This window comes from Ursus maritimus, unplaced genomic scaffold, assembly GCF_017311325.1.
Source record: "Ursus maritimus isolate PB19 unplaced genomic scaffold, ASM1731132v1 scaffold_14, whole genome shotgun sequence".
Taxonomy (NCBI): domain Eukaryota; kingdom Metazoa; phylum Chordata; class Mammalia; order Carnivora; family Ursidae; genus Ursus; species Ursus maritimus.
Genome location: NW_024423786.1, coordinates 24,664,563 through 24,682,835, shown reverse-complemented (window position 1 = coordinate 24,682,835; position 18,273 = coordinate 24,664,563). Strand labels below are relative to the sequence as shown.

At 42.3% G+C, this 18,273-nt stretch overlaps 1 pseudogene; it reads left to right on the top strand.

The window, feature by feature from the left end:
• The first annotated feature begins 13,926 nt into the window (after window positions 1-13,926).
• LOC121102669 lies at window positions 13,927-13,993 on the top strand (annotated as a pseudogene).
• Window positions 13,994-18,273: the final 4,280 nt, after the last annotated feature.

Sequence of the window (18,273 nt, the reverse complement as noted above, 5' to 3'; positions counted from 1 at the left end):
CGCTTAACCGCTGTGCCACCCAGGCACCCCTAATCTTATTTATTTTTAAGAAAATATTTTATTTATTTGAGATAGAACGAGAGTGAGAGAGAGAGAGAGAGCATGAGTTGGGGGGAGAGGCAGAGGGAGAAGGAGAAGCAAGCTCTCCACTGAGCAGAGAGCCCAACTCGGGGCTCCATCCCAGGACCCTGGGATCATGACCTGAACTGAAGGCAGACCCAAAATCAAGTGAGCCACCCAGGTGCCCCTGTCAATCTTATTTATCAAAGCATCAATTCATACCTCCAAAATATGAGTAGTTAATTTTAAAATTCAGCTTTATTTAAATAAATCTGATTTAAAATTTTGATTTGTTCATTTTAATTTGTACTTTGTCTCTTAAATGTAAGATTTGTAAAAACCTTTTAGAATAGAAACCATTTGTAAATACTTCAATATTTTATATTTACTTTAATATCCTTTTGTTATAAAGTGTGTGCATATTTACATATGCTCATGTTTATTAATTTCCCTTCTCTGTCTTCTTTCTTTCCTTACGCCTCTTAACTTTGCAATTGAGTGCAGACATTGCCTAAGAAGATCCAAAACTACTAGAGGAATCGCCCTCATGCACAAACCCTGAACTTCGAGATGGGGATGCAGGAAATGAAGAGACTTTCTGCTGCCTTCCCCTGGTAAGTGGGTAAATATGCTTGTGGCTCTCTGGAATCCCACGGCATAACGTTAGCTGGAAATATTTCTGAGACATATAAGTAGGAGAAAGCATGTTGGACAGCGAGAAGAGTGAACTGTAGGAGACACTTAATTGCTCAGCAGCTCTCTCCTTTCTAATTTGGGGAGTTTCCAATGGCATGTGCTCCACCCCCTTTAAGAGAAGTCAGAGAGAGACAGATTGTCTCGCTTTCCTCCCTCTGGATGCCAGAATGAGAGCGTGTGATCCTGGAGCAGCCACTGGGCTTTGAATCGTGCTTGAGTGTCACAAGAGGAGTCTTAATGTTCATTCAAGACAGTCTTTAGTGTCTTAGGGCCATGGTGCTCATCAGCTCCCTCTGCCTCCATCATTGGGTTCCCAGCCCTCCCCTAGCTACTCCTTGACTGTCAGGTCTCTGCTCAAATGTCACCTCCCTGACCACCTCCCCTAAAATAACTACCTCACCTGCCTTCTCTAAGCCCATTTTTCTTTATGTGACCAACACGACCTAGCATTATACATTTATTTTTAAATTCTTGGTTGTTTATTTTTGCCCTACGAAAATGTGTTCCCCATGAGAATACAAACATTCTGTCCCATTCCCCCCTTTGTCCCCAGGGTCCAGAATAGTCCCCAGCACAAAGTGAGTGCCCGATAGTTAAGCAAATACATAAATGAAAACAAGCCCGATGTATGGCAGGCCAATCGCAACTTGTTAAGCTGCGCCGAATTAGTAATAGTTTTCTATCAGGCTTGCTTGGAGGTGACTTGCATCTTGAGTGAGTGACACGAAGGTGAGCATATGATTGGAGTTCACTCTCCAGCAGGGACGTGATTCTCGTGTTAAGTTATGAAGTTGTTATGAAGAAGGAACATTTGGCTGTACTGACTCTAATTTAAAGCGGCACCTGCTTGCAGGCCCTACCGCAGTACGTGCCAACGTCCCCCTAAACACTATAAACACTGAGAAAAAGAAACCGGTCCCGATGGACGATCAGGTGCAGAAAATCAGAGCGATTTTCACCAACTGTAAATCAAACGGTGCGGTATTGGGAAACAACTCACAGTTCTGTGACACAGTGCCACCTGCTTCCTCCAAAGAATGGAAAAAACACTTTCTTCACAATGAATTGACAGAGGCTAAAAGAGCAAGAAGAAAATATACACCCACAAGGAATTAGAGAGAAAAGTTTAGAAATCAAAGGGCGAGGAAAATGTTTCTGGCCAATGCAAACGAAAAGGCACAGAGGCGGCAAAATTATTTTCCAACAATTTAAAATCCAAGACAAAGAGCATTAATTGGGGGGAGCCTGGGTGGCTCAGTCGTTAAGCGTCTGCGTTCGGCTCAGGGCGTGATCCCGGAGTTCCGGGATCGAGCCCCACATCGGGCTCCTCCACTGGGAGCCTGCTTCTTCCTCTCCCACTCCCCCTGCTTGTGTTCCCTCTCTCGCTGGCTGTCTCTCTCTCTGTCAGATAAATGAATAAAATCTTTAAAAAAAAAAAGAGCATTAATGGGACAAAAGAGGTAATTTTATTCTAATAGTTTAGAATCCATAGCAAAGATATAACAGTCAACAACCTAAACACTCCATTTATCACAGATCCAGAAAGAAGGAGAGATGGATAGGAGCAGTTGTGGTGGGAGATGTAAAAACATTCTTCATATACTTTCACAAATCTGGTATTTAGAAAATATAAATAGATGAGGGAATTTGAACAATAAATTTAATAAGATTCAATATGTATTTTGTGTATAGAAACGATCTTCTCCTCTTGAGTATCCATTAACGTTTATAAAAATTGACCATGTGTTAGCACATTGAGAAAGTAACTTCCTCAAATGGAAATATGCACAGTAAGTATCTTGAACATAGTGCAATAAAATTAGAGATAAATAATAAAAGTATGTTATAAATCTTAGAAATAAATAAAAAATACTTTCCCCCAAAATACTGAGGTAAAAAGGAAATAAAAAATACACTGACTGACAATTTGGAAATTAATGAAAAGAGAATATCTTCAGAAAACCAGCAAACCCAAAGCATTAGCAAAATTATTGGCTTAAATATATTCATTATTAAACAAGAAAGAATAGAAGTAAATAAGGTGAGTGTTCGATATGAAAACTTAACAAAATGACAAAATATCCATATTGAAAAAAGAAGAAAAAAAAAATAAATATTATAGCAAAAATTAGTGGATTTGGAAAAGAATAGCCATACAATTGATAAATACTTCTATGAACTAAAAAAGAAAAGGCAAAATAGACAAATCTCGGGAAATGTTTACCTAGGAAAAAAGAGAAAGTACAATAAAGAAAATTTCAAATGAAAAAAAGCAAAGGAAAAAGAGATGCGCTTTTTATTAATGTGTTTGAGGCTTTCAAAGAAATGAACACTCTTCTGAGAGAATTTAAAATCACCAAATTGTCATGGAAGAAAATTGAACTATTTATCAGAAAATTACCTCTAAAGTAAACTCGGAGGCCAAACGAAGTTTTCAAAGACTGAAGAAACAGATAACTCCTATGTTTTTGTTTTGTTTTGTTTTGAGAGAGAGAGAGAATGCGTGTGCCTGTGTGCACTGAGGCTGGGTGGGGAGGGGCCAAGGGGGAGAGAGAGAATCGTGAGCAAACTTCATGCTCAGCTGGCGCCTGATGTGGGGCTCGATCTCACCACCCTGAGATCAGGACTTGAGCCGAAATCAAGAGTTGGACAATTAACTGACTGAGCCACCCACTTCTGCTAAATTCCTGAGTTTAATGCACAGATTTTTCCAGAGTAAGATATGCCACAGCTGCCATAACAAAATCCTACAGACTGGATGGCCTGAACAACAGAAAGTTATTTTCTCACAGTTGTGGTGGCTGCGAGTCCAAGGTCAAGGTCAAGGTGTCAGCACTGTTGGTTTCTCCTGAGGCCTTGCTCCTTGGCTTACAGAAAGCCACCTCCTTACCGTGTCCTCCCCTGGCCTTTTCTCAGTGTGCCACGCTCCTGGCATCTCTCTCTTCTTACCAGGACACCCGTCCTATCAGATTAGGGCCCCACCCTCGTGACCTCATTTAACCTTAATCACCTAAGAGCCCAGTTTCCAAATACAGTCACATTGGGGGTTAGAGTTCCAATATATGAATTTCGGGGAGGCACAATTCAGTCCATAATGGATGCAATTGTGGTTAAAAAGAGAAATCTGAAATTTTAGTTATGTTGTACAGAGTACATATATGTAGTTATGTCATCAGTAATAATAATAAATATTCTTTAATATTTGCCGTTCATAAAACTTGCTCATTTATATTATTTCTCTGATCCCTCCAATGCCACCTCATCATTGAGGCCTTCTAGAATAGCACCTCCATGTATCATGCGCTCTTGGTTTGTGTGATAGGGCCCTTGCTCTCTAACTCATTACCTGGCTTTCTTTTTCCTTTGCACAGGTAGCATCATCCACTATATTTATTTGTTTAGTTAGTTATTGCCTGTCTCTTCTGCTAGAAAAGCGTTTCGAAACAGGCTGCATGCTTTTGCACTACTGTATCCCAGCCCCTAGAACACTACCTGGCGCATAGTAGGTGATCAGTAAATTGTGACATGAAAGAATAAGTTGTCATGTCACCATCTCAACAAACCATGTGGTTAAGTACGTAGTGGAGGTGCTGTTAATAGAGGAGGGACCAGACGGTCACATGGGCGTAGGGGTTCTGACTTCCTGTCCCATATACTCTTTCCGTCATCAGACGTGACGGTCTTCATGACTCACACTCTTGTCTTAGATGATTAGGTGAGTATGTTTTCCTTTGGGAGAAAAATATCATTGATACGTAATTCACAAACCTTATAATTCACCCATTTAAAGTGTACCATTCAGTGTGTGTTAGTGTGCCCACAGAGTTGGGCAACTGTCACCATTATCAATTTTAGAACATTTTTCACCTTTTCAGGTGGCACACCTCAATTCCCCCATCAGCCGGCTCCAGGCAACCACTAATCTATCTGAAGTCTTCACAGATTTACACAAGTCTATGTGTGTATACACACACACACACACGCACAGTAACTGGACAATCCGTTACATATGTTATCTATATCTATATCTATATCTATATCTATATCTATATCTATATCTATATCTATATCTGGGCTTTTCCCTTCCTCTGACCTCATCTCCGTCCACTCTCTGCTCTGGCCACATTGCCCCTCTGCAGTACCTCCTGCTTGTCCCCTTCGTCCTTCTTCCTGTGATACTCTCCCCTCCTGGTCTTGTCCAGGCTGACAAGGAGTTGTCATCGTATCTCAGCATCCTGGGCAGCGGGTTTGCCATCTTCTGGAAACGGAAAACTGCGAAGCCACCCTGCCCAAGTTTAAACCCAAGCTCTGGGGAGCACCTGGGTGGCTCAGTCGGTGAAGCATCTGCCTTCGTCTCAGGTCATGATCCCAGCGTCCTGGGGTCAAGCCCTGCACTGGGCTGCCTGTTCCTCGGGGAGCCTGCTTCTCCCTCTCCCTCTGCCTGCTGCTCCCCCTGCTTGTGCTCTCCTTCACCCTCTCTCTCTGTCAAATAAATAAAATTAAAAAATAATAATAATAAATCCAAGCTCTGTTACCTGGCAGCTGTGTGACTTTGGGAGAGTTTCCTTCTCTGTTTCCATTTCTTCTTCTGTACAAGGGGAGAGTAAAAGTGTCCTTGGAGGATTAAATGAGCTATTACGTGTAAAATGCTTAGTGTAGTGTCTGGTATGAAGTAAGCACCATGTTCATACCACCACCACCACCACCATCCTTGTTATTGTTAAATATTTGGCAATAGGTATCGGGGGACTTGCAAAAAATGTGTATCACAATTGATCCAATAGTTCACTTTAAGAAATGTATTCTAAGTAAACAACTGGACAAGGACATAAAGATGTGTGTACAACATGGGATTAAAAATATTTTTTAAGAAAAGGAGTGACTATTTTGAAATAGACTGCATGTTGGTTAAATAGCAATGGAATAATATACGGCCTCATTAAGAACTGCCTACACTGGGGCGCCTGGCTGGCTTAGTTGGTAGAACATGCAGCTCCCAGTCTTGGGGCTGTGAGTTCAAGCTCCATGTTGGGCATGGATCCTACTTAAAAAATAAAAATAAAAAAGAATTACCTACATCAGGAATTCTTAACCTTGTCTTGTTCTATGGGTCCCTTTGCCAGTCTGGAGAAACCTCATGGATCCCTTCTCAATCATGTTTTTAACTGTATAAAACAGAATACACAGGATTGCAAAGAAAACATTATGTGGCAATAAAGTAATCAGCCATTTAAAAAGTTGTAATATACTAAGAAATGTGATTCTTCTTTTTACAGGCACAAACTGAGATCTCGTAGGTCTAATAGTTATAATTTTGAAGTACTGGGAAACATAAATACATCAAGATATGCGAGATGAGATCAAGACAGATTCACGGGTGCTGCTAACATGACTGTGATTTGTCACCTGTGTCAATAACTGGAAGAAACGTCAGCGGGGCGCCTGGGTGGCTCAGATGGTTAAGCATCTGCCTTCGGCTCAGGTTGTGATCCCAGGGTCCTGAGATCAAGCCCCACATAGGGCTCCCTGCTCAGCGGGGAGTCTGCTTCTCCCTCTCCTTCTACTGCTCCCCCTGCTTGTGCTCTCTCGCTCTCTGTGTCAAATAAATAAATAAATAAAATCTTAAAAAAAAAAAAGAAATGTCAAATGTCAGTGAGAGTCAGTGAAAATAAAGATATAATCTTTTTCTCAACCCAAATTCATAAGCCCTGAGGTTAAAAATCCATGCTCTAGCTCATGGGTTCCCAAACGTTTTCTATAGGGGTTCGGATAATAAATGTTGTAGGCTCATGGGCCGTACTGTCTCCGTCACAACTATAGTTGACCCTTGAACAATGTGAGGAACCCCTCTGAGGTCAAAAATCTGCATATAACTTTTTTTTTTTTTTTTAAGATTTTATTTTTTAGGTAATGTCTACACCTAACATGGGGCTCAAACTCACAGCCCCGGGATCAGGATCACATGTTCTACTAACTGAGCCTGCCAGGTGCCCTCTGCATGTAACTTCTGATTCGCCCAAAACTTAACTACTGATAGCCTACCGACTGGAAGTCTTACCGATAACAAACAGTTGCTTAACACCTATCTGGTATGTTATATGTATCATACACTGTGTTGTTAAAATATAGTAAGTGAGAGAAAAGCAAAGGTTATTGAGACAATCGCAAGGAAGAAAAAATACATTTACGGTATTGTACTGTATTTACAAAAAAAAAGATCCGCATATAAGTGGACCGTGTAGTTCAAACTCATGTTGTTCAAGGGTCAACTTTACTCAATTCGGCCACTGTAGGGAGAAGGCAATATGGAAATGAACAGGCGTGGTTGTGTTCCAGTAAAACTTTATTTACTCAAACAGGCAGAGGGCCTGATTGCGCTTGTGAAATACGGTTTGCTGTCCCCAATCTAGAGTCCTATTTTCTAACAGAGAAAAATGTTCCTAAGCTGCTAAATGAAAAAAAAAAAAAAATTTTTATTTGATAAATAATTATGCAGGGTCCCACTTTGGTGAAAAAAATTTATCTCTATGTATGTCTTTGTCCATATGTATGTATGTATATAAATACACAAGTCTGAAGGGCCAACGAAAATTGTAATGGTGATTATTTCTGGGTGATGGGAATATGAACAGTATTTTTTCTTTATACTTTTCTATAATCTCTCATTTTTTCCCAATCAGTATGCATTCGTTTAATAATGAGAAAAATAAAATTAAAAAAGAATCAATTTGAGCAGGGTGTAAAAACCCAAACTCAGGGTGCCTGTGTGGCTCAGTCGAGTAAGCATCTGCCTTTGGCTCAGGTCATAATCCCAGGGTCATGGGATCGAGTCCCACATCCGGCTACTTGCTCAGCGGGGAGTCTGCTTCTCCCTCTGCCTGCCCCTCCCCCTGCTTGTTCTCTCTCTCTCTCTCTCTCTCTCTGTCAAATAAATAAATAAAATCCTAAAAAAAAAAAAAAAAAAAACCCAAAAACAAGCCCAAACTCATATAGAACAGAAATTGCCCCTGGGATCCCTTTAACCACTTTCCCTAAGTCCTCAGAGAGAAGGAACTCACTGGCACCCTTTCACTGTCCCCAAACAACTGCATGTACTGATATTCTGTTTTACGCAGTTCAAAATATTATCCTGACAAGGGATTCATTAGTCTTCTCCAGACTGCCAAAGGGATCCATGGAACAAGAAAAAGTTAGTCTGTCTCCTGTAGGGTCGACACCACAGATCCTGTTGTAACCCTCTTAGGGTTAAACGGCCCAAGCTTCGTGTCTTCCCTGTAGCCCTGATAGGATTAAAATCAAAGTTCACACAGAGGCCCCTACAGGGTTGGCAACTGGAGGTCCTCTCTAATGCTCTTTCCACCCTCCTTCCAGTCTACAGGCCAAGGTTACCAACACTGGGACAGCTCCCAGTCTTCCTTCTGAGGCCTCTTACTTCCGTCTAGTTCTACCAATTCCCCACCGGTGTCAGACCTGAGAGGGGCCCCTTCTCTGCCCCTCTCAAGCCCTCTGCTTCATTCCTGGTTGACAGAATGCCAGTGGTGTCAGAGAGTGACTTTGTCAGGTGTTTTTGGGAAGGCGATCCTTTCCCATCTCCTGGGAGGATTGAGTGCTGGTTAGTACAATTCACCTTTTTTTCACCCGGAGGCATTTTGCCCTGTAAGAGACCTGTGGCAAATTCCAAAGACATTGTTATCATGACAAAGGGGCTGCTCTTGGCATCTAATGGGTAGGGGCCAGATATGTGTCTAAACTTTGCATACTGTGTAAGACAGGCTCCCTGACGAAGACCTATCTTCCCCAAAATGCCAATAGTGCCATGGTGGAGAAAGCTTGGTCTAAATGAATCAGAGTAACTCCATTTCCTTTGCAAGGTGACACAACTGTGGCTCGTGAGCTTAAGAGGAAGCTTGGTGATCCAGCAATTCCACTTCTGGGTATTTATTTGAAGAAAATGAAAACACTAACTCAAAGAGCTATCTGCACACCCATGTTCTCTCAGCATTATTTACAATAGCCAAGGCACGGAGACAGCCTCACTGTCCATTAATGAATGAATGGATAAAGAAAATGTGTTTATACACACACACACACACACACACAATATACACAATACACACACACACTATATATATAACAATATGTTCACAATATTCATAATGTTAGAATATATATATATATTAGAATATTGGAATATTATTCAGGCATAAAAAAGCATGAAATCTTGCAATTTGGGACAACAGGGATGGACCATGAGGGCATTAAGCTTAGTGAAACAAGTCAGATGGAGAAAGACAAACACCAATGATGTCACTTATATGTGGCATCTAAAAAAACCCCAACCAGTCTCACACATAGATACAGAGAACAGATTGGTAGTTGCCAGAAGCAGGTGGTGGGGAGTGGGGGCAAAATGGGTGAAGGGAGTCAGAAGGTACGAAGTTTCAGTTATGAGAAAAATGAGTAGGGGATAGAATGTACAGAACGGTGACTATAGTATAAAATACTTTATTGCATATTTGAAAGTTGCTAAGAGGGTATATCTTAAGAGTTCCCATCACAAGAAAAAAATTGTTACTATGTATAATGGAGGATGTTAACTAGACTTACTATGGTGACCATTTTCCAATATATACAAACACCGGATCCTCTGTCATGCACCTGGAGCTAATATAATGTGTTATGTCATGGCTATGTCATGGCGTGAGCATGGAGATCTTGCTCGCTGCCACCTCATATCCCCTGCGGAGGCCCTCAGTTCTCCACTCCAGCACCTAGCCATCCACATCCCTAGATTTTCTCGTGGTTTCCAGTGTCAGTGCTGTGCTATTCATCGTCATGAAGATGAATCAACGTCAACGAACAGCATACAGAATTTCCTTTCGTCCTCTCGAACCTCGTGAGCTAGAGAACTTGAACGGGACCAGACTCAGCAAGGTGAAGACCTTGGCCCAAAGCAACCTAGCCACAGCCAGCTGCGTAAGGAGGCTCCCTTCCCAATACACCTCCGGACCTCTGTCTTGTCCATTCCCACCTTATCCCCTCTGCCTAGTTCAGACTCCTTGGCTTTGCTCCAGCTGAGCCCTGGCTCAGAAGGCCACCACTCCCCCTTTCCTCAGTCAGCGGTCAAGGATCAGAGGAGAACCCATGTCCTTGGGGGACGCGTGTCTGTGAACACTTCATTCCACACAACCCTTTCCCTCTGCTAATGCCTTTAAAAAAAACTTCTCTGAACGTTATTATAAGCATCTTAGTATACATATCCTGATTTACTTGTTACCACTTAACATAAAAAAGCAGACATACAATTTTTAAATACTACTCAAAACAGCCCCCTGGGTTAGGATACAGCAGGCTACCGCTTGCTAGATGTGCAATTTTGTGAAATCGCTCTTGGAGCCTCAACTTGCCCACTGCCAAAATGGGCATGATCTTAGCAAGCCCTCGATGGCTTGTAGGGTTCTTGAGTGGATTAACGCAGATGTTGCACGGGAAAATGGTTATTGTAATTTTCCGTGTCAGTTACCGGGAAGCTGAACGTCTGCAGGAGTCAGGCAGCTAATGGGAATGAGGGGAGGCCAGAGTGAGGCAATAGGGCTGGTGGGGACGACTGCCCCTGGGGACCACAGGTCCCATCTGAAGGGACCGTTGTTGCTCAGTTTCAGCCAGTTGCAGCTATGTAGGCACGAGGACCCAGTGCTGCTGGAGTTTAATTTTCAAAGAGAAATAAAAAATAAAGACTTTTTATGACATTTCTTGATTTTTGAAACCCTGACTATGCCAAATGCAACCCAGAGCCTTTCTTATCGAAAGCCAATTTGTGACTCTGCTCTCTATATGTGTATATGGTTTTAAACTGGAACAGACATCTGGATTGGATCCCTGAGTTATTTTCTCTTCATTGTTTTTCTTCATTATGTGCTTTGTGGGTCTATGGTTTTTGTTTTGTTTTGTTTTGTTTACCCTCTGTAATATGACTGTAATGTTCTTGTGGGCAGTTCACATCTAGTTCGTATCTTCTGTACTGCAGTATAATCCACACCGGATTAATCATCTTGGTAAATGGTACTCACTTGTTAGTCTGTTCATATGGCTCTTTAATTTCTTTTTCTTCTTCTTTTTTTTTTTTTAAGATTATTTATTTATTTACTTATCAGAGAGAGAGAGAGCACAAGCAGGGAGAGCGGCAGACGGAGGGAGAAGCAGGCTCCCTGCTGAGCAAGAAGCCCAACGAGGGACCCGATCCCAGGACCCTGAGATCATGACCTGAGCTGAAGGCAGACGCTTAACCCACTGAGCATTATGGGTTATGGGGACAGGCGTCCCAAGATGGCTCTTAAATCTCACCATGAGTCGGCACTGCCTGAGCTGCTTGTTAAAAATGCTGATTTGCCTTAGCATTTCTCCCCAAGGTACCACCTACCCAGCAGAAATGTATACATATATCCATCAAAAAACACGTACTAGAATGTTCATAGCAGCTCGGTTCATAATAGCTGCACACGGAAGTCTCTCTAATTGTCCATTGTATCAGAATAACTAAAAACATGCATTCCCAATAAAAATCTGCAGAGCAATGAAAATGAATGAACTGAAACCACATGCGAAAGTGTGGCTGGCTCTCACAAATACAATGCTGAGCAAAGGAAGCCGGACACCTAAGAGTCTATGTTTCCGTTCACGTAACTACAGAAATTGGTTGAAGCTCATCTCTGGGTTGTAAGTCACGAAAAAGCAGGACAACTGCTGCAGAGAGGCAGTGACAAAAGGGGCTACCCGCACCTCTGGGGTGTTGGCCATATTCCTGGCTGCATGAGCGCATGAACATTCACCGAGCTGGACGTCATTCCTATTTTTCTGTCCTTTACCATCTCGATGAAAAGCTAACATGTTAATTCCAGAGCTGCCCCACGGCCTGACGGAATCGCTGTCTTGCATGGGATGCGGGTGGGTTGGGAGTCCCCAGGCATTACCGGTGCAGGTCATGACATGACTTCCCCTTCGAGAATGGCACTGCACTTGCAAGGGCACACATTTATTCCTCCAAGGGGCTTCTATAGGCACTTTTGGCTAAACCATTCAGCGTCTGACTTTCCTAGCTTCTTTTGTTGTGTATTTCCACATTTTACTAGATGCAAAGAGTGACATAAAATTAAGAGGCATTATGGGTACATTCAGAGGCACTTGAGGGCATAGAGAGAGACAGCTCTGATAATGTGCCAGCTTATAAAATATGGCTAAATAAAATTAAAAGTTTATAGGGTGACTAAGACGCCATATCCCCGGGGAAAAAGTCAAGTGTTCACTGCTGCTGAAATCCAGCTGAGTCCTGGCTTCCCTGGGGAAGGAGATCTGGGTAAAGGCCAAGAGGCTCTGGGGCTTTTCCTGGAAGGAATAAGGGGAGGCTCTATGACCGAGGTGAGGACAGGGAAGGACCGGCATTGTAGATGTTTTGGGAGCTGCTCTCAAGCTTTTTGTCAGTGTGGGAAAGCTGAAGCTGAAAGATTTATTCAGGTCACATTTATTTACAATTTGTGCTCTTGCATTTAAGAATCCAGAAATAAATCGAATGTCAAAGGGGAACCAAAAATGAACCCTTTAATAAGCTACAGCAAGGCCACTAGTGCATATAGGAGCTTCATCTTTGAATCCCCAGCACCTGGCACCATGCCTGGCACATAAGAATACTCACTAACTTTGTTCATTCATTCATTCATTCATTCATTCATTCATTCGTCACCTATTTATTGAGTACTTACTTTAGGTTAGGTACCATTCTTAAGTAGTTGAGACAACTTGAAGTCCCTCACCTCAAGGAGTTGGTAGCTTAAATGGAGGGAGATGAACCAATTCATCAGATATATGGTATGTTCTACAGTGGTAAGGTCTTTGGGAAAAAATAAATCAGAGAAAAAGAATAGCAGGTTGGAGGGTTGAGAAATGATGCAGTTTTACCTGGGGTGGTTGTGGAAGGCCTTACTAAAAGTTTGAGCAAAGACTCAAAGACGACGAGAGAGTAAGCCATGTGGATATGTGGGGGAAAAGCCTTTCCAGGCAGAGGAACAGCAAGTGCAAAGGCCCTGAGGCAGGAGTCTGCCTTGTGTGTTTGAGGATGTCAAGGAGGCTGGAGTGGTTGGTAAAGAGTGAGGGGGGGGTAGTAAAAAGTGAGATCTAACAGGTGATGGGGCTGCTGGGTCATTCACTGTGAGGACTTTGACTTTAATCTGAGTGAGACAAAAGCCATTGGAAGGTTTTAGGTAGAGAAATCACATGATCAGACTAAATACTGATTGAATGATTAAATATGGCACTGTACGTACTACAAACGACTTTAACATACATTATTATATTTGATCTTCATAATGATGTTAAGAGGTAAGAGGAACAGGAATTATTAGTCATATTTTCAAAGGATTACATTATAGAAATTAATAGCATAGTCTCTGGAGATAAACACATCTGGGTTTGCATCCTGACTCGGCAACGTAAGAGCCAGGACTTTGTGCAAGAGTCAGCCTAGGCTTTCCCAGCTCTGCAATGGAGAAAATAACACTGTTGGGAGAGAGGATTGGATAAAATTACGAATAGATGTGCCTAGGTCAGTGTCCAGCACACGCTTTGCTCAATAAATGACATTCGTTGCTACCTTTTCCAGCCAGAAGGGGCGGTAGGCATCATCCAACTTTGAGGATCTATGGGCTAGTCTCCAGAAAGCTGCATCAGCATCTGCTGGGGTAAATCTACAGATTCCTGGGCCAAGGCCAGAACCACCGAGTCCCTAATTCTGTTGCTTTGGGGTCCCATTTCCATGACCAACAGCTTAAAGTGAATGTAGCAATGGGGCAGAATAGCATGGAGGTTCAGGCAGCTCCAGTGCAATAACTGGGGAAATTAGAGAACCTCTCCGAGCCTCACTTTTCTCATGCGTAGAGTGAAAAATAGTGTCAATTACTGGAAGTAGTGGCCATGATGCCTGCAAAGCCCAGTAAGCTCTACCTGGAATGTATCGAACACTCCATCAGTGTTAGCTACTAAGAAAGAGTCTCAAAATTACATTGTCCTTAAAATTAACTCACCATAAAAAAAATCCATTTGCATTACTTTTGATAATTTTCCCCTTTAACAATCAACATTTAATTCAAAAGAAACTTCCTACCAAAAAGATTATCGTGGTTGCTTCAGCAGCACATATACCAAAATTGGAAAGATACAGAGAAGATTGGCACAGCCCCTGTGCAAGAAGATTATCTATGTGTACCACCCACAGAACCCTGTGGGTTCCCCAGGGCTACAAGTACACCTTACTTGGAGAATCACCGGAGGGAGGACCCAAGGATGTAAAGGAGTAATTTAAGGATCATGTCCCTTGCTGACACTTTGGTCTCAAGGCTGGGGCGAGTATGTAACCTAGGGCCTCGGGCACAGAGGGGGCAGATGAAAAAGGGGTCAGGAAGGCTGAAAATAGACACATTGGTGCCAAGGTCTGGAACATTTACACAAGACAGGAAGCCTCATCGTGTGCCGGACGACTTTTGCCTAGGGAGACCTGGCAGCCAATTAAAGCGGTTGTCAAGCTGTAGGGCTTGGAGTCTACAAAAAAGAACAGACCTGCAGGGTTGAAGATTTATGCTCCAGGACTGTAGGAGCGCCACTTGGAGTACACAATTCATGCAGATTCTTGGCGGACTCCTCCCGGGTCCTATTGCTTTTTCTTTGCCTTCTTGGGTTAAAGTATTACTCAAGTATTTATGAACAGGGAGCATCAAATGTGGCTGGGGTCCAGCATAGTTCAGTGCAACCAACTTGCGCCAAGCCTTCAAATACGCTACGATACTGATTTTGTTATTAAATAATTGAGCAGGGATTGGAGAGACCCAAACAGAATTATATCAGTAGCAAGCATTTATCAAGCACCTACGAGCCATGGTACAGACTTTTACTGTTAGCTTATGCACAGCAACTCTATAAAAGGGGGTCTCATCAGGCCCGTCTTAAGGACAATGAAACACACAGCGAGGTAAAGTCACTTGCCCGAGGTCACATGGCAACTTAGCTGCAGAGCTCAAGGCAAATCCCAGCATGCCTCATGCCCAAGTCCCACGATGCAGATGTTTAGACAACAGGTAGGATTGTAAAGACAGAGAAGAAGACAGCAAGGCTCTGAGGAAGGCTACTCTATCCACGAGTATGTGGAAGCAGAACTGAATGGCATCTGTCTTGGTATTGGTTTAATTGAATTAAAAATGAATGTGAACAGAACTGTGTACAATGCTAGACCAACCACCGGGGTCCACACCTAAAAGAGTAAGGGAGTCATTCATCCTGGTAGACAAGGAGACATGTTTCCTGGAATTAACTCTTCCGCCAACAAGAGACACAGCTGCCGTGGGTCCTCTAGCACCATGTTCCAGTTGTCCTGGGAAGAGATTGCATGGGCCACCTGGCTGTGCCCTTACCCAGTGGTGGAATTTGGAAAGACTGGATAGAGTATTGCTAATCCGTTTCCCTAACAGTAGCCCCCACAATAGGCCCCCTTGGCTGTCAATTTCAACTTTGAAGGATGGTCACGTGATCAGGTAAGCTACAGATGGGAAAATGGTTTAGCGGACCCTTGGTATTCTCAGATGTAATATTTAATCATAATAATGATACGAATATAGTGCTTAATATGTGCCAGACATTTTACTAAGCATTTTTTCCAAGCGATAACTCATTTAACCTCTGAGGACTATCATCTCCATATTACAGACAAAGAAGCAGAGAAATAAATTTACCCATGATCAGACACTTGCCAGGTGGCAAAGCTTGAATTTGGAGTATGACAGGATGGCTTCACAATTTTCAGTGTCCAGGAGTCACTCTGAAGATACACATATAAAGTCATGTGTTATCCTTCAGAGGCATGCAATGAAATTCACTTGCTAGGAGGGGCTTTGTGCAAGAAGCAAGACACTTAGTGACTGAGCCCAACTCACTGAGCAATATCCGAATCTTAGAAAAGTTGTGCTGTTTTCTAGTTAACCTAATGTGGACCTTTCAGGGAAAAATTATATGCCATCGTAGATGTAATAACCAGGATGCTTTTGATTACAAGGAACAAAAATACCAACTAATAGTTTTAAAAGTAAAGGCAATCAATTTTCTCGTACAACGAGAAGTCTGGAGACAGTGGTTCAAAGATCCTCAGCATGATTTCTCCCCTCATGCACCCAAGAGTTGCAGCTGTTCCAAGCATCACATCTTCACACCCCAGCACTCCAACAAGAAAAGGAAATGGGGGGAAAAATTTCCTCCTCTTCTGCAGGAAAATTATTTCCTAGAAGTTCCTCCACTTCCTTCCTGTCACATTTCAGTCAGAACTGTGTCATGTATCAATTCCTAGACCAGTGCTTCTGAAGCTCAGCCTTACTGACATTCGGGGCCAGATAATTCTCTTCTGTGAGGGGCTATCCTGGGCACCGAAGGGTGCTTATCAACATCCTTGACCTCTGCTCACTAAATGTCAATAACATATTTCCAGGTATGACCACACGAAAATGTCTACAGAAACTGTCAATGTCCTATGGGTGTCTGTGGGTGTGTAGGTAAAATTGATGGGGTTGCCCATTGCCCTGGACGAATGACTGGCAAGGAGAAATGAGCTAGTCCTGGCTGGCTTAGACCAATCATGCGTTGTCTCCCAAGGCTGTGCACACTGCTGCCTGAAAAAAAGTTCTATTTCAAGGAAGAAGTGGCCTTGGGTTTGGCAGCCATTCCTCATGTTGCTTTTTGGTTGTTAAAAAAATGTTGTCACTGGAAGTCCAAGGGGAGAATTGAGAAGGAGATTTTCTGAAAGCATTCACGGGGCAGGTCGTAGAAATGGGAGCTCCGGTTGTATTTAATCTGTAGTTTTGGGGACCACAGGAAAACAATGGGGAGTCAGGGCAGCCGGTCTTCTTTTTATTCAGAAAATCTACACCCGACTGCCTTCCTATGGAGGCATGTCCTTTAAAAAAAGACAAATCTGTATCTGCCCGCAGATATTTGGTAAACAAGGACTTCGGGTGGAAAATTCCTGTATGTGTTCCTCAGAAACATGCCTTGGCTATTTAAAAATTACACGCCGGTTAAAGTCTCATTGGCCATTTTATTCTAATGTGAGAACAGTGACCCCATTACAAATATGATTATTGGAGGGTGCAAGTTTTAAGGACAGCAGCCAGCTCGTACCGAGCCCTTGTTATGTTCCAGGTGCTCTGGTCAATAGCTGGACGTGGATGAAGGCTGCGTGGCAGGTGTCAGGGCTCCATGTCCTGGAAGAACAGCCACAGAAGCCCAGGGACATACCCAGATCGCACAGCTGGTAAGAGAAGGGGCTAAGCTCTGCACTCAGAGAACCAGATCCATCCCCCTTTCTTGCTTTCAAATCCCTTTCAAAAATGAAGAGTCGAGTTGTAGCAAGCCAAAGTAAGAGCAAAAGAAAACCTATCTCCTTACATTCTTATTGCTGAAGGATGGTGAAAAAAACGTTTTTTTTTTTTTAGAAAGCCGTAAAGAAGTGTCTCCCTTCCAGAAGACACACGGTGTGGACTTTTTAATTAGTGTTTTCCTAAGTGAGAGCCTTTAAAACATAACATTCATCCCAATGTTTCCATATTTAGAGCAACCTTTCATACTGTTTTCACTTTTTAAATTTTTTCTTATTAAACATGTTTACAAAAACGTAGAGAATGACTTTGATGAAAATCATGATCTGAAGAACAGTTCTTTAAAACCCGGAGAAGTCACACTTGCACCCCCTTTAGCACAAGAACTGTTTTCTAGCTGAAAGTTCTGAATCTCATCTTCCACATACAACCGAAAGTTTAAAAATAGACGGTGTGAGGTTGAAATGACCTTGGGCAGCCAACTTGACAGAATTTACCAATGGTTTTCAAACAAACTGAAAAGTTTGGGGTGGTTTCTGTTTGGGGGTGTGTGTGTGTGTGTGTGTGTAATCATAAAATAGATTTTTTACATTTCATCTCATTTCATCTCATTTTTTTCACCAACCTTTAGCAATAAGAATGAAAGAATATCGAAAATTCTCAAACGGAACTCAACTTTCCAGGATCAATACAAAATTACTTACATTAAGGGCTACAGACACCGATGAAGGCTGAAAACCAATTATCATAAAAGAAAGTTCTGTTCATTTAATCCCTCAAAACCCTGGAGGCATAAATACTTCAGTAATTGATTAATTTTCTTTTACTCAAATACTTTATAATGATTCAGCAAAACAAAGTTATAAATACTTCAGCACTGAGTAACATTAAATTGGGAGCAGATTTGAACCTATTCCCCAAAGCCAGCTTGCCTGGGAAGAGTCAGCAATATCAAGATACGCTTCAGTGGAAAAGTTTATCCTGAATTGATTGGAGCAAAGAAAACAAAACCTGATACGTATATTTTTAAACTCCCTCTCCTCGTCATGTGCTCGGCGTATTTCTCCCCCTCCCTGCAATTAAAAAAGAAATCTTTTTCAAAATATTTAACTTG